A 27209-nucleotide genomic window follows, 5' to 3' on the forward strand; every position below is an offset into this window, starting at 1 on the left:
ACCTTAGAAAAGAGACAAATAAGGGAGGGATGCATCTGAAGAAGTGGGTTTTTTAACCCACGAAAGCTTATACCCAAATAAACCTCGTTGTTTTTTGAAGGGTATAATAGACATCTATAAAATCATGCACTGTGTTGAGAAAGTGAATAAGGAAGTGTTATTTACCCCTCACATAACACGAGAACCAGGGGTCACCTGATGCTATTAATGGACAGCAAATTTAAAACAAACATAAGGAACTACTTCTTCACACTGTACACAATCAGCCTGTGGTAGTCATTGGTGGGAGTTGTTGTAAAGGCCAAAAACATAACTGGTTTCAAAAAAGAATTAGATAAGTTCATAGAGGATAGGTCCATCAATGGCTATTAGCTTAGATGGTCAGACATGCAACCCTATGCTCTGGGTGTCCCTAAACCTCTAACTGGCCAAAGCTGGGACTGGACAACAGAGGATGAATCACTCCATAATTGCCCTGTTTTGTTTATTCCCTATGAAGCATCTGACACCTGTCACTGCTGGAAGACAGGATATTGGGCAAGATGGACCATTGATCTGACAAAGTATGCCATTCTTATATCCCTCCTAAGCTTTTGTGTCTGGGAAGAGTAGCAGCCTTGTAACTCGTGCTTCTTCTAAAGATCATTCTAATTAATGGGAGTTGAGAGCACTCAGCAGTTTGCAGGATCAGGCTAGTTGAACTTTTCATTCCAGTTGATTGCAGGAAGGCCTGCCTGGGAAGAATGAGAAACTGAAAATAGAGACACTGGGGATAGCTAAATTATAGGATAGCTCAGCTATAGAGATTAAGAACCAACCTCAACTCTGAAATAAACATAGTTATGGTTCTTAAGCAGCAGGAACGAAATGAGTAATAACTCTTTATCAACAACTTGTATGTTCAAAGTACAGAGCAAACATTAATTTTCACAACACTACTACATGCTACGTAACTTATCAGCCCCATTTTATAGATGGAAATGATGAGGAAGAGTAGCTTTCTGACCTTTGCACACTCGATCAGTGATAGGCTGAAACTAATGATACAAAGGTTTGCATTTATTATCATTATGAGTGTCAATAGTTAAGGTTGCAGTTAAAGCATATTTGAATTTAGTCTCCAAATTATGCAAAACTCTTCAGAGGACAAATGAACTTTTATGGAAAAATTACTTACTAACATCTGCAGGGAAAATATGTAATGAATATCTTATTTAAATAAGGCTTATATAGTTGAAGTGAGATCCTGGTTTCGCTGAAATCAGACCTTTGCCATTAACTTCAGTGGGGCCAGATTTCATCTTTACAGTTTGGGATATACAGTCTAGCAACCTTAACAAAGTCATTTTGTGGGAGATTTGCATAGGATTCCTGAAAATGTGATTGCTGCTTTACAGACATAGGTCCTTGACTGAAAACCTTACAAAACAATTAGACAATTTACATCAGGAAAGAGAGGGAAGGAGAAAAAGATGCCACACCATTTTCTTTTCCCGTTTTCCAATTTTTGTAGCACTTTAACCTTTACCTGTTTGCTTCCATTTAAGTATCTTAAAGTGAAACTGTAGAACCAGCTTTCTCTCCAAATGACTTTTTAAAAAGGCAATATATTCTGACTGCATCCCCTTGCTTCATAGTTGCAGGAGTCTTAATGCAGTGCTTTCCATTTAAGCTACTTTATCTTCAGCTGATTATCATGCTCCCTGCACTATTATTTCAACAGCCTATGCTCCATACCCTTGCCTGCTTCAATGTAATGTTGCTTTCATTATACCTATCAGTATGTATGCCTTGGCAGGAGTTGTTCTTTTAGACCACCTGAGTAGGATTACTTCTAGATTAGGACAAAAAGAAGCTCAATTTTTAACCCCTTTGATACCAGTATTGAGATTTTTCTCATATGTACACATTGAGAGAATGCAAGTGGAATTATTAAGCAAAAAAAGAGTGGGGGAACAGTGTGGAAAATTAGCATGTACTCTTCAGGTGCTCACAACACACACATTATCAGGGCATCTGAGTGCCACCCTTGTGCCATCTCAAGAGTCTGGAACACTCAAGAAACTGCTTGTAGCACGTCCAAGTCCTTTTAGCATCAGCTGCATATGGTATATTTCCGGAAGAGAAAATGCAAAGCCCATGGTTAATTTGTAGAGCTTTTTGCTGGTGTAGGCAAACCACCTTTGCTGAGGTTATCAATTTTATTTCCACACAATTAAAAGGGTGAAGAGGAGAAAGGTACTTGTAATGCCTCAGAAGTCTGGGGTTTGGCAGAAAAGAAAAATCAGCATGAGAACATCGCTCAGTCTATGTCTGGTCAGTGTCTGAAAATATCTAGTTCACAATGAGTATGCTCAGAGACTTAACACAAGCAGTCATACTAATATGCTAGTTACACCCCGTAATAACATTATATAATCAAATTTGCATAGTCTCTCCTATTCAAGTAACCTTATTCAGACAAGTTAGCAAGGCCCTTCTCTATTACCACCTTCTCTATTATTACTGGAAATCATCTCCTATCTCTAGAGTCTCTTCTCTCCTCCTCCCTGTTAAACCTGTACACTTGTGCTACTGTGTTCTGTGAATCAAATTAAGTTATTTGTGGTCAGTGATTCCAAGATTCATGAATATTGTCAAAGAGTTCTTCCTTAGATCAAGGATGGCTTCTATTCTGGCTTAAGAATCTTTTGTCTAAATCATAAAGCAAAAGCAAAATGTTGACTTTCATGTAGCATGCAAAAATCCTATTTTATCAGATTTGTCTGTAGATGTTAACCAGTAATTATCTTCCTAATTAAAATCCCACATAGGTATATGGTTTGTAAAGCTGATCCAGGTATGTTTTCATTCTTGCTGTCCTGCAGCCCTATTGGTCTGTAGCTAATGTTCTCTGCTATTTCTCTTTGTTACATATTCCTTGCAATGGCAAACAGGTTTTTTTAGTACATTGGTGCTTCTGTTTTAGTACAAAAGGATACTGTGACAGTTTCCTGCTATCCTATTATTGCAGTAGAACCTCAGACTTATGAATACCAGAGTTACGAACAGACTGGTTAATTACACACCTCATTTGGAACAGGAAATATGTAATCAGGCAGCAGGAGAGACAAAAACAAACAAACAAACAGTATACAACTGTGTTAAGTGTAAACTACTTAAACATAAAGGGAAAGTTTAAAAAAAAAGATTTGACCAGGTAAGGAAATTGTTTCTGTACTTGTTTCATTTAAATTAAGATGGTTAAAAGCAGCATTTTTCTTCTGAATAGTAAAGTGTGAAAGCTGTACTAAGTCAATATTAAGTTGTAAACTTTTGAAAGAACAACCATAACATTTTTTTCAGAGTTATGAACATTTCAGAATTACGAACAACCTCCATTCCCAAGACGTTCATAACTCTGGGTTTCTACTGTACTTAAGTTTTGTTGGAAACAAATGTATCTGAGAGCAAGGACAAATTTAAATTCGTAGTGTTTGTTTAGCCCAAGAGGAATACCTCTTTGTCGTTGTATTTGATGTATATGCACATACTGCAGCTGATTCCAGGTGGGAAATAAAGAAAAACGGGGCTTTAGTAAAGTAGTAGCAAAGAAGTAATACAAGCTAAGGGTATGGCATTTCCGCTGAGTCCACAGCAAATTATTTTCTGTCATACTATCATTAAACACACACAAATCCAAATTGGAAGCAGACTAAGTACAGAGAGAGAAGGAAGTGGCTCTATTTTTAATGTGTTTATTTTCCTCAACAGAATGTAATGTGAAATAACGTAGTAGTGATGTATATTTAAAGCATATATCCCATTGTTCCAAAGCTTATCTATTTTTGTAACCTATTTCTAGTTGCAGGAGATACATTACAGCAAAGTCAGCAACTATTAAAAAGCAACAACAATAAATGCAACAGTCATCTCTCTGAAATAGACACAAATGTAGTTCATCTCCAAACGTCCATCTATGTTTACTGTAAATTCATAATTGAGATTAAACTCCACAGATCCCCATATCCAGACTAGGAATGGCATATACATCCAACAAATAATTCAGAATATGGGGTTGCTGTTTATCTTGACACACTGACACAGAAATTTCAACCTCCTACCTCATGGGGTGGATCCAGACTGCACGGACATAGAAATGTCTAGGAAGCAGCAAGTTTTGAACACAGTCTAGATATGTAGGACAAAGGAAAGAAAGCAGTGAAAGATAGTCACCAGGTAACAAAGAATATGGGGATGGTTCAAAGGTGGCAGCATGAGAAATGTGGAGAAGGGATAGGAGGAAAAACTATGATTTTGATTTTTGGTCATTTCAAGTTTAAGTGGGAAACAAGGCATCCAGGAGAGGACATTAGAGAGACAGGCTGAGATGTGCTAGAGCTAGTCAAAAAATGTTCATGGAACATTTTCAAACTTTTTCATGAAAAATTTTTGGGCATATTTTTAAATTTCAAAGTATCTTAACCACTTTATCAGCTAGTAAAAAAACAGCATTTTAATTAAGCATTTTTCAAAAGAAAAAATTAAATAGTTCTGACCAGCTGTATGTGGGTGCTCCTCTATTGGGGCGCCAACTGAGTTCCACAAACCCCTAGTGGCCCTGGGCTGTCCAGGTGTATCTGGCATCTCCACGCACATGGATGTTTGATAGACAATTCAGAGAGAGAGATTTTCTCTTTACATCAGTCTCAGAGATGTAGAAATACAGGCAGGGGAATTGCTACCTCCATCACACTCCCTATCCTGATTGGGGGCTGAGGCAGAGTGCCTACCCCACCTAGGCAGAAAGCATGAGTCTGCAGAATATTCTAAGTCTACTTAGCAGACAAATAAGAGTTAATTTCCTAGTGTCCTTGGGCAGCTCACGCAACAGGAGGAGCCTTTACCATGATTAATACTTTGTATTACTGCTAAAAGTGATAACATAGGTTAACTTTTGAATTACCTTGTTAATATCACTGAATAAATCAGTGCTTCCCAGCACTTACTCAATTGCATCAAGGTTTTCTTTCTGTTTTACAACAGGTGGTGAATTAGTGTCAGAAAATAAAAGCACGTTATTTATGTATTTATCGTAATTCAATTTTTATTGAATTTTTTTACATAATAAATCAGAGAGAGATGTGCTTCGGAAGTCTACATGCAGAACATGGAGCCAGGAACTCTGGAGTGTCAATCCAGACTCTTCTACTGACTTCCTTTGTGGCATTTGTCCTCTCTGCCTCAGTTTGTCTGTTACATGGAGATAATTTGCTTATCACACAGGAATGTCGTTAAGACGAATTAGTGTTTATAAAGTGCTTTGAGGAGAAAGTATTTGCAGTGTGAAAGAGCTGCAAAAAGCCAATGGAATATTGGGCTGTATGTGCAAAGGCATCATGGTCCTGATTCATCCTTGCTCTGGAGCTGAGATTGACAAAGGGTCTGAGAGGGCAGACAATGAGCTGTGGTGGTGTTGCTATCTGTTTCATTCTCTGGTGCAGATGAAAATAGTTCTGAGGTCTCCCCTAACGTGTACTCCTGTCAAGGCTGGATCCCCACTTTGAACTTTAGAGTACAAATGTAGGGGCCTGCATGAAAACTTCTAAGCTTAACTACCAGTTTAGCTCTGGTTCTGCTGCCACCATTTCAATGGATTCCATTCCTGGGAAACCTTGAAAAACCTTCACCAATTCCCTGGTGAATACAGATCCAAACCCCTTGGATTTTAAAACAAGGAGAAATTAACCATTCCCCCTCCTTCCTCCCACCAACTCCTGGTGAATACAGTTCCAACCCCCCTGGGATCTACAACAGGGAGAAATTAACCATCCCCCCTCCTTCCTCCCACCAACTCCTGGTGAATCAAGATCCAAACCCCTTGGATCTTAAAACAAGGAAAAATCAATCAGGTTCTAAAAAGAAAGCTTTTAATTAAAGAAAAAAAGGTAAAAATCATCTCTGTAAAGTCAGTATGGAAATTAACCTTACAGGGTAATCAAACTTAAAGAGCTCAGAGGACTCCCCTCTAGTCTCAGGTTCAAAGTACAGCAAACAAAGATAAACACTCAAGTAAAAGGTACATTTACAAGTTGAGAAAAACAAAGGAAAACTAACACGCCTTGCCTGGCTATTTACTTATAAGTTTGAAATAGGAGAGACTTGTTTAGAAAAATGTGGAGAACCTGGATTGATGTCTGGTCCCTCTCAGTCCCGAGAACGAACACACTCCCAAACAAAGAACACAAACAAAAGCCTTCCCCCCCCCCCAAGATTTGAAAGTATCTTGTCCCCTTATTGGTCCTTTAGGTCAGATGCCAGCCAGGTTACCTGAGCTTCTTAACTCTTTACAGGGAAAAGGATTTTGGAGTCTCTGGCCAGGAGAGATTTTATAGTACTGTACACAGGACACCTGTTACCCTTCCCTTTATAGTTATGACAACTCCATGTACGGGGACCTGTATAGACTCCTACTAGGGTGGGGTGGCCTGTAGCCAACTATACACTTGTCTGGAGAGCGCCCTACAATGAGAGGAATTCCCCTGGAGGGTCCTTATAGCCTGTGCAAAGGGGCAGGAAGACACCAAAGAATTTGTTCTCATGTTAATAATCAGGGAGGTAAGTGTCCTTTTTTGTTATGCCCTGGTATGACTGTACCTGATATATTGCATTCAGTGTTGGACACCACACAACAAGAAATATATTAACAAACTGGAAAGAGTTCAAATGATCAAGGAGTTGAACGGATTGATTTACAAAGAAAGATTAAAAGAACTAAATATATATAGCTTGGCTCAGATCGATTCAGGGCAGGATAAGGTAACACGCTACAAATATTTGAAAGATGTAAATATCAAGGAAAGGAATAATTTACTGTAGTACACTGAGGTAGAAGAAAGAGTAATGGAATGGAATAAAGAAAAAGAAAATATAAGCTGAATATCAGTAAATCCTTCTTGGCAGTGAAATATCTTGTGTTTAAGGCACTGGAGTAAGACTTAGGGTATGTCTACACAGGAGCTGGACATTGTAATTACCTGTTTGAGGAAACATACCTGTGCTAGCGCTGATCAAGCTAATGTTCTAAACATTGACGTGTAGCTGTGGGAGCACAAGTGGCAGGTGGGCTGGCTGACCCTGAGTATGATAATAGCAGCTCTCTAACACAGAGAGGTGTTTTGAGGATACGTTCATTAATAAATGGTGAAGCTATCAGATGCAGTGGTGATGAGAATGGTGTAAGTACCTTGATAGAGAATAGAATAGATAGGTCAGTCTAATTTGTCTATCTTTTTAGGGATTCCGCACCCTTTAAATACAGTTTAAGAATACAAGGAACAATTCTTCATGGGCAGAGGATGGGTTTGATGATCTAACTGATCCTTTCCACCACTGACTTCAAAGATTGTATGAAAGGTTCTATATATGAAACTTCTTAGTATTATAATAGCCTCATGACGGGGGGGAGGGGAGGGGTTGTTTGTGAATTATTTTATCATTATAGGAATGTCTAGTTCTCTGCAGTTGCAAAGACCCCAAATTTTCCAGCATTTTTAATTTAATGCCCACCCCATCCTAGACTCAGAGTAGAGAGGCTTTTTCTGGGCCAGCAGGAGAAAGAAAATCCTCAGGTCCCTGTAATGATTGCCTCTCCATTTCCCCTCCTCTTCCTATAGGCATGTGGAGGGGAGAAGGTGGGACTCCTTGGATCAGTGGTTTAATCTAAAAGACGTGCATTATATTCGAATACACTCTGCTGTTTTGTTACACTTTCTCAATGTGCATTTTCCATACCATGAAGTTCTGAGTGGTAACACTATTTCCATCTAAATCCTTATGTCTGAGATTAGAATATACATGTATCCCCAAATACTGAATAACTCTTCCCCAGTTCTTTTCATCAGATGTTAATCTTTCATGCATTTTCATTTGAAAATACAGAAAAAGGAAAGATTAGAAAGTGTCTGCATATCTTTTCAATATTGACTACAGAAGGCTAAAATGCAAGAGCAAATAGTCATGGATGATGGTGAACATCAGATCTATCCCTAAAGAAATCCTAATACATCAGTAAAAATAAACCAATATTAAGTGAAAACACTTTGGAATAGCCACGAGGTTAGAAACAATATAAATATTAGATATTGAATGGGCCAGGTCCCCAGCTAGCATAAATTAGTATAACTGCAATGAAATCTATTGTACTACAAATATTTAGACCAGCTAAGGATCTTGCCATCTGTATCTATGACAAACTGAGTGTTATTTATAACTCAGTTATATAGGTTTATATATTCACTATACACTCGATAAAGTTAAAATCACTACAGGGTTTTGTGGATTCAAACATTTGTACATTTTAGTAAATGTAGAAAAGAAAACAATCATTGTTTTATGTTTGTTCCCACAAACATTGGCGTGTTCTCTTCCAGATATCTGCAATCAATAACTGTTCTGGGATTTTGCCAGGGGTTCTCAATATCAATTGTTGCTTTAATCTGGCTCAAGATATGAATTATTTCCTAGGTTTGAGCAGCCTCTAAATTATTGTTCCATTAAGGTCGTAAAGTTAATCCCTTGAACATACTTTTACAACCAATAAATATGCTATACTGTGAATCATTTAGAGTATTACCAGAAGCGCTTTCTATTGATACAGCACTAAAAGAGATATTCCATCAAATATATATAAATATAAAGAAATATTCCTCTAACATATTCTGAAACTGTTTAAAACAAACTCACTGTATATTACTGAAATGCATTGTATGTGATAGTTTTGATACAGCTGTTTATGAGTTACATTCCTTGCAAACAAGCCCTATGTTACCACAGGTTAGGAATGTATCTTAACTAAATTTGAATGAATATGGTGCCCCGAGACACACTTTACTCCAATTTTATTTTTTATATTGTGCTATTCTGCCACATTAGAACTGATTTTATTTCTGGAAAGACACACTTTTTCTAGCAACTAAATCAAACTCTAGATAAAGCAAGAATTGTTTGTGTGACTATCTATAAAGTTATATCTCACAGGTACTGTGTCTGAAACATATGTTATATATATATATATTTATATTCACATTACTAAAACCAATCCCTTTGCCAGCCAGTGAAATACTATAGTCACATTTTTCACACTTATGATGTCATTGAGGGACTTTAAAAGAATGTCAATATTAGAGCAGTTATCCAATACAACAGTGGTATAACACTAATTTAAAGTAAATAGAATGCTGTGATGGAGTTTAAATACCTCACACTGACACTGATAGGGCTAAAGGGAGCTGGAGAGCTCAATTAGGACACGTGGTGGCAACTGTAGTGTGTGTGTGTATAAGGCTAATGAATGAGACCCAGCCCAGGAGGATCTGGGCTTCAGGACAGAAGGAGGGTTGAAAGCCTTGAGAGTGGGGAGAGGAAGAGAAGGTCTTGGGATCATCTCCCAGAGGCACACTGGCAAAAGGCCAGGCAAGACCTTGAGAAGGCACTCAGGGGGAAAGATATCCTATGATGAGTCTTGATTAAAGGGCAGGGACTGGACCTCCTTGGCAGGGCTGGATTAATGCAGGGGCTTTAGGGGCTGCAGTCCAGGGTCTCGGGCTAAGGGGGCCCCCACAAAAATAAATCCATAATTATATACAATCAGTGGTCACCAACCTGTTGATCGCGATTGACTGGTCAATCCTGGAGCCTCTGCCAGTTGATCGCGATCTCTGGGCCTCTAATAGTCCAGCGGCACAGCAGGACTCAGGCAAGCTGCCTGCATGCCATGTCCCCATGCTGATCCCGGAAGCGGCCGGCTGCTGGCATGTCTCTTCAGTCCCTGTCAGGGGGCTGGAGAGGAGGCTCCGCACACTGCCCCCAACCCCAGCATCATCCCCACTGCTCCCATTGGCCAGTTTCTGGCCAATGGGAGCTGAAGGGGGCAGAGCTTGTGGGCACGGGCACACTGTCCCCCTCCCTGCAGGGCACACAGAGACATGCCAGCAGCCGGCCACTTCCGGGCGTGGCGTGTGGCTATGGTGGCATGCAGGCAGTCTGCCTGAGCCCTGTTGTGCCGCCGGCCAGGAGCCATCTGTGGTAAGTTCCTCCTTGCCAGAGCCTGCACCTAGTACCCCCTCCTGCACCCCAACCCCCTGCCCCAGGTCAGAATCCCCTCCTGCACCAAAATCCCTCCCAGAGCCTGCACCCCTCACCCTCTCCTGCACCCCAACACTCTGCCCCAGTTTGGAGCCCCCTCCTGCACCCAAACTCCCTCACTGAAACTAATATAACAGCTGTTCTAAGGTAAGAAGTAGGCTATTTTGAATTAACTTAACTATATTATACATGTTTTAAGACTCAAATGTAATCACAGAATGGATTTATGTTAATTAAAAAGCAAGTTTAGTATAGCATCAATAGCCTTGATGCTATAATTGTGATCATTTTGTTTAAATTAGGAAAAAGACTTGTATACAGGGTCCCCACAAAATCTAATAGCCCCAGGCCCACAGGATAGTTAATACAGCCCTGCTCCTTGGAGACATTGCTTTCTGCCAGGGTTGGAAAGGCTTCAAAAGAAAGCCTAGAAACAGGCTAAGGTATGAAATGTTATGAGGAGAAATAACCAACAAGACGCTGAGGAAGCAGACTGTAGTTGTTCTCTACAGAGTCTCTGGATTGGAACCCTGAGTAGAGGGAGGGCCTGGGTTCTCCTACTGACCACCATGGAAGGTGGCATGAAACCATCTGATTTAAGGAGTAAGGACTATTGAAAGCTCAGAGACAAGGGATGTAAGGACAGAGCAGGATGTGTGTGTGTAATGGTACAGCATTTTCCCTGCTGGCATAATAGATGGTTGGATAGGCCAAATTTGTGTGAGTTGCATTGTGAGCTGATGCATGGGGTCACAACGCCACTCAGATTTGATTGTTTAGCACTCCCCCCACATACATACACTTTTTTGTTCCTTCCAATGCCGATGGTTTGTACTGTAAAATGGCTGCCATTAAAAATGTGAAGACTCAACCAACAGTTAATACAGTTTTCCCTTTCCTTGGAAGGGGAGATATCCATGGTGATAAGGTGTTAATGGTTAGCAAATGTCAACTTTTTATTGGCTTGTGTTTTCCTTGTGCATGTTTAGACTATAAGCTTATTGGGGTAGTGACCTGGTATTTGTTTGGCACATTCCTCCTGTTACACAACACTGTGTACACCAAAAGTACCATATCAATAAATCACATAAATACATTATATACTATAATAAAAAAAAATAAATGGAAAACATCTGCGACTGTAGAATAGGGAAATATGTTTTTTTTTTAATTTAGATATAGTTTGATCATCTGATGCGTGCTCCAAAGCCCACTGAAATCAATTAAATCTTCCTGTAGACTTCAGTAGGCTTTGGATTAGGTCCACATTGCAACAGATTTCCCAACATCCTCCAGATTTGTGCACATTAATTAACAGGTTCATCCATTTTATCTCACAAGATATCCATTTTATGGTTTTCCCGCTTCTTATTTTATTTGTTTGAACTAGTTATAGAAGTACTGAAAGTGCCTGAGGCGAAAAAGGATTCATGATTTTTATGTAAGCAACAATGTTTCATTTGACACAAAATTACTTTATGAATGCACTTTGAACTATTTATGTGATGGCTATGCTGCCCAAAGAGTCTTGAACTGCTGGCCCTAAAGAGTGAGGACTTTTGTTTTCCCAACAAAACAGGTACAATATGCATTGAGGCAGTGCAAGATTCCTTAGTCTTCCTCCCAATGTGACATCACTTCTGTTTCCGTGGTTGAATGAGTTTAGTGTCAGTGCCCTAAAGTTCTTAGGCCTTGGCTACACTTGCGAGTTACAGTGCTATAAAGCCGCCCCCAGCGCTGTAACTCACTCCCCGTCCACACTGGCAAGGCATTTGCAGCGCTGTATCTCCGTGGCTGCAGCGCTGCATGTACTCCACCTCCCCGAGAGGAATAGCGTGTATTGCAGCGCAGCGCTGCAGCGGCACCAGTGTGGCCGCCCAATGCGCTGTGACTGGCCTCCAGAATTATTCGGCAGTATCCCACAATGCCTGTTCTAGCCACTCTGGTCATCAGTTCAAACTCTACTGCCTTGGCCTCAGGTAACCAACCATGTGACCCTCCCTTAAAATTTCCCGGGAATTTTAAAAAACCCCTTTCTGTTTGCTCAGCCAGGCGTGGCATGGAATGCTATCAGCGAATCTTTCCAGGTGACCATGCATCCACGCGCCAAGCGAGCCCCAGCATGTAGCAATGGCGAGTTGCTGGACCTCATTAGTGTTTGGGGGGAGGAAGCTGTCCAGTCCCAGCAGCGCTCCAGCCGTAGGAATTACGATACCTTTGGGAAGGTATCAAAGGACATGATGGAAAGGGGCCATGACCGGGACGCCCTGCAGTGCAGGATTAAAGTGAAGGAGCTGTGGAGTGCCTACCGCAAAGCCTGCGATGCAAATGGCCGCTCGGGTGCTCCCCCCGCGACTTACCGATTCTACAAAGAGCTGGATGCGATACTTGGGGTTAACCCCACCTCCACTCCGAGCACCACCATGGACACTTCAGAGCCGGGCTGGGAGGAGGAGGAGGAAAATGGGAGTGAGGGTGGTGGGGCGGATGGAGACACCCCAGAATCCCTGGAGGCATGCAGCCAGGAGCTCTTCTCGAGCCAGGAGGAAGGTAGCCAGTCGCAGCAGTGGAGGACAAACAGAAGAGCAGGTTCCCGGTAAGCGGGTTTTTTTTCGGGAAGGAATTTTTTCGGTGTGGGCTCTTTGGGAGAGGAGGGTTAGGCATACGTGCCTAGATGCGGAATAGTGCATTGATGTGGTTTATCACATCGCAGTAATCGGCCTCAGTCATCTCTTTGAATGTCTCATCCACAACGTGTGCAATGTGCTTGCACAGGTTTATCGGTAGAGCCACTGTGGTCCTTGTCCAAGCCAGGCTAACGTGTCAATGCCATTGTGCCACGAGGGGCGGGGGGACCATTGCTGCACACAGGCAAGCTGCATATGGGCCAGGGCGGAAGCCGCATTGCAGTAGAAGACCCTCCCTTGCTTCCCAGGTCACCCTCAGCCGCGAGATATCGTCCAGGACGAACTCCTGTGGAAAATGTTGGGACAGTGTTCAGTGTAGGTGCCCCGTGCAGCCGTTGGCTCTCCCCGAGGCACAGAAACTCAGAGGACAGTACAGCCCTGAAACAATCAGTCCCCCTTACTCACCATTTTGAGGCTCCCGTGGGTTATGTGTGCACTGTTTGGGACGGGAAAATTATGCTATTGTGTAGACCCTATGTGTGCCCTCCTTAAGTGTGGGGGAAACCATTACTCTGTCTGCTATAAACAATGCGGCCTCTGTTAAATGTTGCATTTTGCCTATACAGCTGCAACAACCTGGAGACCTCAGCCATCCCTCTTATCGCCTGCTCAGAGACTGCAAAGACTCAGGAAGAGACCGCGAAAAACCAAAGAAGACATGCTGCAAGAAGTGATGCGGCAATCTATTAAAGAGAGAGAAAGCAGGATCCATCAGGAAAATGCAGTGCACCAGTGGCAAAGCATGGAGCACTGGCAGCAAAGCACGGATTGGCTCATAAGCATCCTGGAGCGCCAAGCATATGCTATCCAGGAGCTCGTAGCCATGCAGAAGGAGCAGTACTGCAAACACCTCTCCCCCCACAGCCCTTGTTCCAAAACTCTTTCCCTCGTGCCCCACTGTTACCTCCAACCCACTTTCCCCAACTTCCGGGTTCTTCATGCCACCAGCTGCCTCCAACACCAGTATCTTCACCACCCAGCCCTGAAAACCACGACCCTTACCCTCTGCACTCAACCCCCATCACTATGCAGTATAACTATCCTGAAGTGCAGCACTCACTGCACAGCACAGCAGTCAGGACATATCCGAATCTGTGATTGTACCATTCCCCATTCCACCCCCTTGCCCGTTCTGATTCCCAAGCAGTTGTGTTTCTTTTCAATAAATAAATTTTCTTTTCAATAAATAGATTTTTTGGCTTTGAAAACATTCTTTATTAATGTATAAAGTAAAAGATTCCTTAGCCCAGGAAATAAACAGGCACTGCAAGTCTGCTTAGCAAACACTGATTCCTAAAGATTGGAACTACTGCACTTCACTCCCGTGCAGGGCACCAGATATCACTGCTGGTTTTCAGCCTCAAAGTGCTCCCTCAAGGCATCCCTAATCCTTGCAGCCCCACGCTGGGCCTCTGTAATAGCCCTGCTCTCTGGCTGTGCAAATTCAGCCTCCAGGTGTTCAACCTCGGAGGTCCATGCCTGAGTGAAGCTTTCACCCTTCCCTTCACAAGTATTATGGAGGGTACAGCACGCGGATATAACCGCAAGGATGCTGTGTTCAGCCAAGTCCAGCTTCACATACAGAGATCGCCAGCCAATGGCCAAAGGCACACTCCACAGTCATTCAGCACTGGCTCAGCCTATAGTTGAACCCGTTCCTTGCTGCTGTCAAGGCTCCCTATGTCGGGTTTCATGAGCCACGGCATTAACGGGTAAGCGGGGTCTCCAAGGATCAAATTGGGCATTTCAACTTCCCCAACTATGATCTTCCGCTGTGGGAAAAAAGTCCCGGCCTGCAGCTTCCTGAACAGCCAAGTGTTCCGAAAGATGCGTGCGTCATGCACCTTTCTTGGCCAGCCTGTGTTAATGTCAATGAAATGCCCACGGTGATCTACAAGTGCTTAGAGAACCATAGAGAAATACCCCTTCCAATTAACGTATTCGGATGCTAGGTGGGGTGGTGCCAGAATAGGAATGTGCGTCCCATCTCTCACCCCTCCACAGTTAGGGAAACCCATTTGTGCAAAGCCATCCACTATGTCCTGCATGTTACCCAGAGTTACGGTTCTTCTGAGTAGGATGCAATTAATGGCCCTGAAAACTTGCTCAACACGATTCCAACAGTCAACTTTCCCACTCCAAACTGGTTTGTGACCGACCGGTAGCTGTCTGGAGTTGCCAGCTTCCAGATTGCAATAGCCACCCACTTCTCCACTGGCAGGGCAGCTCTCAATCTCATGTGCTTGCGCCGCAGGGTGGGGGCGAGCTCCTCACACAGTCCCATGAAAGTGGCTTTTCTCATCTAAAAGTTCTGCAGCCACTGCTCATCATCCCAGACTTCCATGACGATGTGATCCCACCACTCAGTGCTTGTTTCCCAAGCCCAAAAGCGGCGTTCCATGGTGCTGAGCATATCCATGAATGCCACAAGCAATTTTGTGTCGTACGCGTTACGCGGCTCGATAGCATCGTCGGACTCCTCACTCTCATTGTCACTTTGGATCTTAAGGAATTGTTTGACAGCCAAATGTGACGTGTGGCGAGACTCATAAGCATACGCCTCAGCAGTTCGGACTCCATTTCCCACAGACAGATCGCGCTTCACAGAAACCGTTGAAAGACAGCGCCAAGGGTGGATGGAAACAAAGGGATTTCTGGGATGCGAAGCGATGCATGGCATTGGGACAGGACCCAACATCCCCTGCACCCATGCCCCCTTCCCACAACCCACGGCGCCAGAATGGGAAGAGGTGCTCTGTGGGATAGCTGCCCATAATGCACCGCTCCCCATGGCACTGCAATTGCCTTAAATGTGGCCACGACAGTGCGCTGGCAGCTGTCAATGTGGACAGACTGCAACACTTTCCCTCCTTAGCTGTACGAAGACAGGTTTAACTCACAGCACTGTACAGCTGCAAGTGTAGCCAAGGCCTTAGTCTCTCTGCTGAGACTGCTAGTAAATGCAGAATGTGGATTTATAGAGTATTAAATGCAAAAACCTCATGTTAGTTTAGCATTTCTTTTTTATTTTTGTGAAAAATCACCACCTCTTGACATAAGTGCACAATTTCTTTGACGAATATACAAAAATAGTTTGCAAATGTCAAATATTAATGAACTCAGATCCAAATCTCCAGCTGTAGACATAAATATAACACACCATCAACAGTTTATACCGTGCAGCCTCATGTCAACAGAGAAAGTGCACATCATGACCCAGTGATCAGTAAATTCAGGTACTGTTGGACCAAAAGGGGAAGTAAATTCCAGAGTTTCAGTCCCTCCAATGAAACAGCCCTGTCCCTGGACATTCAAATCTAGCAACTAAAAGTGAAAGTTCACTGATAATTCCAATTCACCACAGATAACCATTATGTTGATCAGTTCCACAGGGAAAGACTAAACAGTGGAGACAAAGAAGTCCCCTTTTCTCCTGCATGAAAACTGTACTACCTGACTTCAAAATTTCTCTGTGCTGCAATCTATTGGTCTTGGAATAGGATAACAGCAACTGACACTTTAACCGCTGTCCCATATAAGAACATAGAAAATGTTGTATTGTATCAGCGCAGTTGTTCATTTAGTGCAATGTTCAGCCTCCATCAGTACCAGTACAGGAAAATGCAAGACACACTTCAACTCTATGACTCAGTTGCACATACACCACACAAAGGGGATTGCTCAACTCTATGACTCAGCAAGGCCCATCAGGACATATCTGGGCCAACATCTTTCCTGGCACATGAATTGAGAGTATAAAATAAGGGACAGTGGCATGATGAGGCCACCTATTTCCTCTCCCACCTACTACAAAGGCAACAAGAACACTGGGAAGACAAAGACTTTGAACTGAGCAGATTGGTTCCAGGCTGAGAAGGGAATTCAGCCTGTGTATTAAGAACTGTAATCTACCTACATCATCCAGTGGAGTGAGAAAAGCTGTTTGATTCAAATCTTACTGTGTCTGATAAAATTTAGGATTTAGAATGTGTGTTTATTTTTTATTTCTTAGGTAACTATCTCTGACCTTTATGCCCACCACTTATAATCACTTAAATCTATCTTTCTGTAGTTAATACACTTATTTTAATGGTTTATCCTTACCAGCAAGTATCAGAGGGGTAGCCGTGTTAGTCTGAATCTGTAAAAAGCAACAGAGGGTCCTGTGGCACCTTTGAGACTCACTTGCATCTGAAGAAGTGAGGTTCTTACCCACAAAAGCTTATAGTTTCCAGCAAGTTTGTCTATAAAGTGCTTGGGGCACCTGCTCAGATTACAAAGGCTGGTACATATCCACTATCCTTTGGTGTAGTGGTGAACTAATTAATGAGCTTGCAATGTTCAAAAGAAGATCTTGATCAGTGTAAGATGGTACATTTCTGGGGCGCAAAGGTAGGGGTTGGGGGAATTATCTGGTGTCTTCCTCTGTGTAGTTCATGAGTGGCTTAGAGAGCATTCAAGCAATTTAACTGGGTATGTCTCTGTATGCTGGTGGCTGAGTGATAGCATCTGGAGTGCTGCTTGACACTAGCAAAGCATCATGAGAGACAGTCTCGGTTGGAGAGTTAAGGGGGCACAGTGGTATCCCAGTTCCAGTTGTACCCAGGGGTCCTGTAACAGTGTGATACTGCATGGGATTAAAGAGGCAGTAGATGCAAAGCTTAGGCAAGAACAGGCTGAATTCAAGGCCAAGAGATCCTATGTAGATAAAACATTCATACTAAGGACCATCATAGAAGAATGTATAGAAAGGCAGCCTCCCTTTATCAATTTTGTTGATTTTCAAAAATGCATTTGATAGACTGCATAGGCATATATTGTTAAAAAGTTTTCAGCATTATGGAAATACAGCTGAAGTTATGAACATCATCAAGGTTGTGTACAGTGATGCAAAGTGCACTGTAAGAGTGAACAACCAGGTAACAGAGTGATTCAGTGTGGACACTAGTGTGAAATAGGGCTGAAATCTCTCTCTGCTGTTGTCTGGCATTGCAATAGACTAGATAATGAAGAGGCAAATTAGCAATACAAACACCGGGATAGCATGGCTGGATGGCAAATGCGTAGAAGACCTACACTTTGCTGATAATATTGCACAATTGTGTGATTTGCAAAAACTGCAGGCCAAACAGGGCTCAAAATCAATTACACCTAAATAAATAAATAAACAAAAAGTGAGGAGGAGTGACATTATCTTAGAAGGAAAAAAACATCAATAAATTAGATCTGGGCATAAGATCTGGGCATAAGAATGGCCATACTGGCTCAGACCAATGGTACATTTGGCCCAGTATACTGTCTTTCCAATAGTGGCCAGTGCCAGATGCTTCAGAGGAAATGAACAGCACAGGACAATTTTCTGTGATCCATCTCCTGTTCTCCAGAACCAGCTTGGATGTTTAGGGATACGTAGAATATGGGGTTGCATCCCTGACCATCTTGGCTTATAGACATTGATGGATCTATCCTCCATAAACTTAGCTAATTCTTTTTTGAACCCAGTTCTACTTTTGGTCTTTGCAACATCCCTTGGTGCTCCTTTAGCACATCAGTTGTCCAGTGGCCCCACTGACTGGCAGTTTTCCCGCTTCTGATGGATTTAATTTTTTTGCTGTTAGTTTTTGTGTCTTTATTTAGTTGCTCTTCAATTATTTCTTAGTCTTCCTTATTATACTTTTACATTAGACTTGCCAGCATTTATGCTCCTTCTATTTTCCTCATTAAGATTTGACTTTCAGATTTAAAGAATGCCTTTTTGCCTCTAACTGCCTCTTTTACTCTTTTATTGTTCAGCTATGCTGGTATTTTTATGGTTACTATTATTGTTATTCTTTCTGTTTTTTTTTTTTTTAATTTGGGGTAAATAGGGCTTGAGTTTCTAGTATGTTTTTTTTTAAATACTTCCATGCAGCTTGCAGGCAATTCACCCCTGTGACTGTTCCTTTTAATTTCCATTTTATTAGCTTCCTCATTTTTGTGCAGTTCCCATTTTTGAAGTGAAATGCTATGGTGGTGAGTTTTGTTGGCATTTCTTCAGCTACAAGGATGTCAAATTTCATTATGTTATGATCAGTATTATTGAATTTGGACTACTCATCAGTTTAAAGAAGGTAATGATTATAAAACATGGTGTGTACATTGCACCAGAAGTTTTAATAGCTAGCACCACACTAGAAGTTTTGTGCAAGTTGTGCTATCTAGGACCAACTGCATTGGATAACATATCTCTGGATGATAATTCTTGCATTGGAAAGGCAGCCACCGCATTTGGCTAACTAACCAAGTGTGTGGGGATAACAGGAAACTGACACTGAACACCAGTATACAGGTTTATCAGACGTGTGTTTTGAGAACACTGGTGTATCATGGCAAGACCGAGACTGCCTATGGCAGTCATGAGATAAAGCTAAACACCTTCCACATCTACTATCTTCACTGTAATCTAAAACCCAAGTGAGAAACCAAAGTCCTTGACATGAAAGTACTTGAAAAAATGAAATTACCAAATCTAATCACTATTTCTCAAACACAGATGTCTTTGTTGGCTTGGTCACCTGCACTGGATGGACTATGGACACGTTCCAAAAGATCTCCTGTATGGAGAACTTGTGGATGCTCTGAGGCTACTGGACCAACCTTCAAGGATGTTTGGAAGAGGGACTTGAAAACTTGCAACATCAAAACCACAAACTGGGATGATGGAGCTAGCAACAGACAAACTGGACCAGGGATTCAAAGAGGCTGAAGAGATATGGGTGAGAGACAGGAAAGTGAAGAGAGCAAAGAGGAAAGAGGAGCAGCAGGTCTCAAGTGCTAGTAGTGTGCAGCTTCATCTTCTGTCCCTGTGCTTTTCACCTGCGTTAACCATGGCAAGGACTGTTGCTTGAGAATTGGACTTTTAGCCACTTGTGATGCTGCAGCAGGACATGCGGTAACTGAACTATTTTGGCACTTACACAATCATCTTTTGAGACAGACAGGTGCCATACTATAATGTATGCATACAACAGTGCAGAATTTAGGTTGAACTATTTCTTAACTATTGAGTGCTTGACTTTGCAACCTTAACATTCTTTTAGCATACAGGTTGAAAAATCAAAAGTTAGAAAATGCCAGCCTTAATGCCTGTGCATATGCACTTATCATAGTCTTTAATTATATGATCATATGGCTTGTAGTGTTTTTTCCACACAGGACCCATATCTCATTCAGTGCACAGCAAACATTTTTAAAATCATCATTACTTTAAAAATACTAAATCCATCTTTCCTTCCTATAGCTATGCCTAGCTTGATGTTGATAACTGGCATCTGCCATTTTTCAGTTATAAGAAGTTAAAACAAAAAGTGAGACTTTTTTTTAGATCACCATCCCATAACTCCAAAATAGCTACACAGATTTAGCTCACCCTTTTCCCTCCTTTCCCATTAACTCCCTCCCCAACCTTAAGGTTAAAAACAAGCATGGAAATATTTAAACAAAAAAAATGTTTTGAGTAAGTTATAAACAACTGAAAAAGGGGAATTAGTATGAAACCCCCTTCTCAACTTTACAGTATTTGCTATGTGAGAAAAATATAATTATATAGATTTATATCTATAATAGATGTACTGTAGCAATATTATCAACTCTCTGAAAATATCTACTCAAAAATTCTTCTGAAATGAATAAAATAGAGTCAACATTAAATGAATGTTTAGGTGTGAGGACATGCCGATTAATAAGCAAAGAGATTAAAGTAAATTAAATATATCATTTTAATGGTTGAATAAATAGAAATGTGGATATAAGATGATAATCAAAAAAGACTGCCTGAAAGAACCATCATTAATAATTTATTAAACCTTAACTGACTTGTTTTAAGTTAATCTGCCTATAATTAGTGTAAAACTATGCAACATAGTGAAGATGAAAAGTACCCATACATATCGCCTCAATAAGCTCTATTGATACAGAATCTATATTCTGACACTGACAGACATTTTCTCCCTTCTGCCAAATGATATGAGTGGGAGAATTGTTTTTGTATTGGTTATTAGACATAATTTGTTGCTTAGTCTGCATGATTTATAACATTATTCTTTGATTTGTTCATCATTTTAGACTCTAACAGCTTCAGATGTGTTTTTAAAGGAAGTTGATATATACAATCATTATTTTTGTAGCACATTCTGCCAGTAAAGCATTTCTGGCTCTGTTGGTTTTAGGAAAGAGTCTTTTCTTCTTTTATTTTATATTTAAGAATTATAAACACAGAGCCCATCAGAGAATTAACTCAGGAGTTTGATACATATTAAAGATTGCTTTTTTCTGATTCTGCACACTGGTGCAATGCCTGTCCCCATGTTTGGCAAGCCCCAGGGTAATGCTGTGACACAAAACAGTCAGGTAAGGAGGAGGACTCTTATTGTTGGCCTATGATCTTTCTACCTCACCCTGCAGTACTCAGGACTAGGAGAAGGCTTGCACCAGTGGTGTCCTTTCTCACAGTTTGGTTCAAAATAAGTTCTTAGAGAGGCTGACTAATTGGATCACTCCTTGGAAATGTGACAGTCTGTTAACATCCTATTCACATGCATTTTCCCTTCTCCTCTCTTCTCTATACACAATCTACTCAATGGATCCATACAATATCCATACAGCAGGGAGAGAGAGAGAGAGAGAAATCCCATAATGTGAGAGGCATCTACCTGCACCTTGAAAGAGAATCACCAGGTATCTGAAACCTCCCCATAGCACTTATTACTATTTGTACTGTAGTAGTGTGATGACCATCATTTTGATTAATATGCCAAGGACTGAACCGGGGAACCTCCTGAGTTAAAAGCCTTCTGAATCCTGAGCTGAAGAGCCAGACTTTCAAGCCCAGGTCTTTAGCTGAAGCTCAGAGCTATAATGTATATCCTCTGTGGACTGGGCACAGAGGGGCATGAGTAACATGCACTGACTAGTTGCTTCAGTGGTGCCCAGAAGTTCCAGTCAGGATCCGGGAACAGTCCCTGCTCCACAAAGTTTAAAATCTAATATAAAACAAGATGAGTGCAACAAACAGGAGGGAGAATGCGGGAGGGAGGCCAAGGGTAACAGTGGTAAAGATAGGTGGTCACATAGACTAATAGTGTTTATGTCCTGATGTTTCTAAGACATTGTTTCATATTTATAAATAACTAAGTATGGGTATGTCTTTGCTGCAGGGTTAACATAGGTGACTGACAGCCAGGTTAGCTTAGCCCAGGTTTGTGAGCAGCCACACTGCATAGTTATACCCTGGGTACTGTGTGCTTACTGGTGCTGCACTCACATGTGTGCGTCATTAGGACTTCTGTGGGCAGATCTCTTGGTTCTTTGTGCTGCAGCAAGCTGAGCTGCTCAGTGATTCTTTCACAGTGAATTGTGGGAGAATCTGTCTGCTTTCTGGGCACAAAGAGGGAAATTGTGGGAAGGCACTGGAGGACTACCAGTACTTGGATGGTTTAGCCTGCATTCTCACTGAAAAGTGGGCAGGTTACCAGCCAGAATGAAAGTAACACCCAATCTTCATTCAACAGACACTGAAGAGAGAGCTATCCGGGTCAGGATTGCCAGGCATCTGGTTTTCAACCAGACCGTCCGGTTGAAAAGGGACTCTGGTAGCTCTGGTCAGCACTGCTGACCAGCCCGTTAAAAGTCTGATCTGTGGTGCAGTGGGGCTAAGGCAAGCTCCCTGCTTGCCCTGGCTCTACAGAAGCTACAAAGTACGTGACTGTCCAATAGCAACAAGCAGGAAAAAAGCTTCTTTGAAATAAAATTAAGATGTCATAATACATCACACAGAGGCAGGCTTTGGGCACCTTTGGGCTGGCAGCCACAGGCATCCTGATTTGGGGACCCTGATCCTGCAACTAGATCTAATCAGGTGGCCCTGCTATACCTGCACTAGTCCAGTTGCAGGATCTGGCCCTGAATGTATATAAATTCTCAGCTTTTGATTCCCCCACCCCTTTCTGATGTAAGTTTCTGGTTCGCTTTCCCTTGAGAACATACCCTTGAAGATGTTAAGGTAGAAAAGAGCAAATAGATGTACTCCACTTTCTGCAGTCAGTGGCTTGGGAACACTTAGGCACCAAGTTTGCAAGGTGTTTTGCACAGATGAACTCCCCCAGTCACATGAACCCCACATGATTTTTTCTGGATTCTGGCAGGTGCAAGGTTTTGCCTATGTGCAATTCATTGCATGATCAAGGCCACAGAGAACCTACATGTACATATAAATAACGGTGTTAAATTCAGAGTATATCCTCCTCACAAATAATCTCTCTTTACCTCTCCTTAGAAACCTTAGACCAATTCATGGTGGACAGAAATTGTTTATACTTGGGGGAGGGGGAGCTAAAACTGGCTCTGACATAAAGAATCAGTGATGGAAATAAGCATTAAAAAAGGCAAAAAAGTTTTCTGGCTGTACATCTGATTCAGAATGGAATCATTATGAGGAGCAAATGTAAAGGGGGAGGATATTAATTTATTGAACATTTTGAGTCCTAAATCTAGTTGAATTGGTAACTTTCTTGAGTTTATTAGCTATTCAGAACTAGTCAGTGAATTGTTTTACACTATAAATACCATATACAAACATTTTGTTGTAAGCATTCAATAATTTACACTTCTGGTTTTGGTGGGTTGGCCCATCCATGAGCTCCTTACTCCTAGAGCAGCCAGCTTCGCAACCAGTCAGGACCAAGACTTCTGCCTCCACCAGCCTCTAGGAGGGAGGCACTCAGTAGGAGGCCGATTGCCTTCTACTGCTCCAGCCAGTCATATGTTCTGCTTATAGAGTAGGACCAGTCATGAATTGGAACCTATGAAAAGTCTTACCCTAAGAAGCTATCTCTTGTGTCATGAATTCTACTCTGAAGGTAATCAAGAGCTGTGAGACTGCACAGAGAAGCCAGCCAATGTCAATCCTCCTTTTAGTTTTGGAGTGAGATTTTGAAAAGTTGCTAAGTGACTTACAAGCGTAAGTCTCACTTATTTTCAACAGGACTTCTGCTCCTATGTAACTTGGACAATTTTGAAAATCTCTTCCTTTTGTGTTTAAACACAGAACACTTTAAGCCAAATATTTGCCTTACTCCATAGACATGCATCCCAATTAGAACTTTGTAGGCTGGCTGGGGTCTGTTAAGGATCATAGTTGAGGTCCAATGTTCCTAACTCAGGCAAGCAACATCAGGTTTATATTTAAGTGTCTGGTGTGCTCCACCTGCAGATGGGATAATGTTCTGCTGTGGTACTAGGGATGTGAGAAAATTGTGACTCACTTTGCAAGATTTTTGTAGAAAAATGGCAAGATTCTGCACTCACAACATCCTTGTGTTTGGCTTTTGTGTTGTTTTTCTGCCAAACTTTGGAGTTCCAGGCTTGAAAAAATTGTGAAAAATACTTCCCCTGGAGTCCGCATGCCCCGAGGGTGCTGTTAAATTTGTCAGAAACAGGTACTGCTGTGCCCTTCTGGAGGCCCCTGTCTAGCAGGGCAAGCAGCCAGCTGGATAGATATTATGGGAAACAGCTGGTGAGCAAGTGCAGTATCTTACAATATCCTTCCAGCTGGCAACTTGCCTCGGACAGCCTTTTAGTGCACTTTTCAAAACACTTTAAAAAGTTTATTAAGGCTGCAGGCAGCAACCATGGCAACTGGTGGGAGTTGTGATGCTGAAGTGCATTTTTTTAAAAAAAGGTGTCTTGTGAAAGGTGCTGGTCAGACTGACAAAGAGAGGTGGAAGAGCAGAGAGAGAATCACATGAATGGTGAGTGACAAGAAAGAAAAAGCACATATACACAGGGGCTGGGGAAAAGAAAAGAGGAATGTACGCAACCTGCAAAAGGTGTGGGAAAAGGCAGAAAAGGAGGGGAAAACATACGCACACATGGCTGAAAAAAGAGAGATGATTGGGGAAATAAAGCTACTGAAGGGGAGAGAGGAGGAGAAAGATTGAGATTTTTGTAACTTAGAAACCATGTTAATAGACATGTTTGAAATAACTAGACAGAAGAGGGGCAGAGGAAGAATAACATGGGGATGCAGAACAATGAGAGAGAGAGAGAGAGAGAGAGAGAGAGAGAGAGAGAACGTGATAGGAAAATAAAAGTAAGAGATGGAAGGAGTGAAATAAAGGGAAAATACTACCTTAGCAGAGAATAAAATATATGAATAGAGAACTGGAAGGAGAAAAAGAATGAGAACGTGCACCTTTAAAGTATTTTTTTAATTTTCATATATTTTACTACAATCCTCTGAGGAGGAGAGGGGAACGGAGAATCTGGAAGACAGGATAGTCCAAATTAAGCTTGCAGAAGCGGATGGGGGGGGCGGTAGAAGGATGTTCTGGGTTTGCAGGGTGGCTTCAGGAGCATTCTTCTCCACCTCTGTTTAAAAACTGGTCTTCTGCAGGTCTTATAGTGTAAGTGGTCAGTGATACCAACTTTTCTTCAAACAGAGCAGACAGAAAGAGAATAGGAGGATGAATGAGTTAGTTAGGGCTGGATCTTTGAATTCTGGGTTTTGTTCTTGAAGAAAATAATCATTTAAAAAACTTCTGCAACCATTTGGGGTATCCTCTTTGCTATCTACTTTTTAAAATGAATCTAGAATTCAGCTTCCTCTTCATCCTACATGGCAAAGCTACGGCATTTGAGACTCTTGGCCTGAGTCACCACTGCCTTGCACCTGATTTCGGCATTTACACCTGTGCCAAGTGGGCATCAAAAAATACCAAATCAGAATGGTAGCATTTTAATTCCCCTTTGCACAGTGGTAAATGACTAAGCCAGATGCAAGACAATGGAGAATTAAATTATTAATCATGTTGATTAATGGTGGTGCTTAAGGGCCAAGAATGGATCCCCATTGTGCTAGGTACTGTGCAAACACAAAGTAGTAGAAGGTCCCTTCCCCAAAGAGCTATCTAAACAGACAAAACACTCACAGTGGGGGAGAAGAGGGAGAACATACAAGCAGAGTGATCAATGTGATGACTGCGAACAGGGCCAGCCCCAGGAACCAGGGGCGGCACCTGCAGGGGGGCGGCGCAGTGCGGTGCTCTGGCTCCGGCCGCCGGGGAGAGCGGGGCCACGGCCAGGGCTCACCGCCCTCCCCCCCGGCGCCCTCCCGTGCCGCACAGGGGGGCGGGGGGAGCGGCGGCCAGAGGCTTTTTTGCCTGGGGCGGCAAAAAAGCCAGAGCCGGCCCTGACTGCGAATAGCATGATAGTTCCATGGTTTGTTTTGGGTTTTATTTGTGTGTGGGTGTGGTCTTTTCCCTTATCGCCTCCAAAGTAAGGGGGGGTGAGAAAGTCAGGGCAGGGGAGAACAGAAGCTAAGGTGAAGTAATTGACTGCTCCAGCCTCTCCCTCACAATCAGTAAAGGGCAGAGAAGGTCAGAGAACTTTTTGCAGTTTTGACTGGAAAATCCAAAGATGAAAAAATCCCTGATTTGGCTGCTCCTTTTCCTACTAGCTGGAGTTTCTAGATGGCTTCTCTCTGCATTCATCCCCCTCCCCCTCCACCCCCCCCATCCCAGGCACAGGAAAGAGTGAAGAAGAGGTCCTAATACTGCCCCCCACAAATGAGATATCAAAGATCTGATTCTCAATTACTCCATTCCTGTGTGTGGGGCATGGGTGTGGAGAAAGCAGATGTGGCTTTAAATCACTTGTTCACTCTCTATCTTCTAGGACTGTGGAACTTTGGGACTACCCAGCACCTCATGTAAGTAAGAGCAGACTCAGGGTATGTCTACACTACGGGATTAATCCGAATTTATATAATTCAAATTTGGAAAACAGATTGTATAAAGTCGAATGTATGCGGCCACACTAAGCACATTAATTCGGCAGTGTGCGTCCAAGTACCGGGGCTAGCGTCGATTTCTGGAGCGTTGCACTGTGGGTAGCTATCCCATAGCTATCCCATAGTTCCCGCAGTCTCCCGCGCCCATTGGAATTCTGGGTTGAGATCCCAGTGCCTGGTGGGACAAAAAACATTGTCGCAGGTGGTTCTGGGTACAGCCTCACCCCTCCCTCTCTCCCTGCATGAAAGCAACGGACGGCAGACAACCATTTCGCGCCTTTTTTCCTGGGTGAACACTGCAGACTCCATACCATGGCAAGCATGGAGCCCGCTCAGCTCAAGACAGCAGTCATGAACATTGTAAACACCTCGTGCGTTCTCGTGGAGTTTATGCTGAGCCAGGACCAGAAAAACGAGGCGAGGAGGCAGCGGCGACGGCAGCTCAGCAACAAGCGTGATGAGGACATGGACATGGACACGGACACGGACACAGAATTCTGTCAAACCGCGGGCCCCGGTGCTTTGGAGATCATGTTGTTAATGGGACAGGTTCTATCCATGGAACGCCGATT

This window comes from Trachemys scripta, chromosome 5, assembly GCF_013100865.1.
Source record: "Trachemys scripta elegans isolate TJP31775 chromosome 5, CAS_Tse_1.0, whole genome shotgun sequence".
NCBI lineage: Eukaryota > Metazoa > Chordata > Testudines > Emydidae > Trachemys > Trachemys scripta.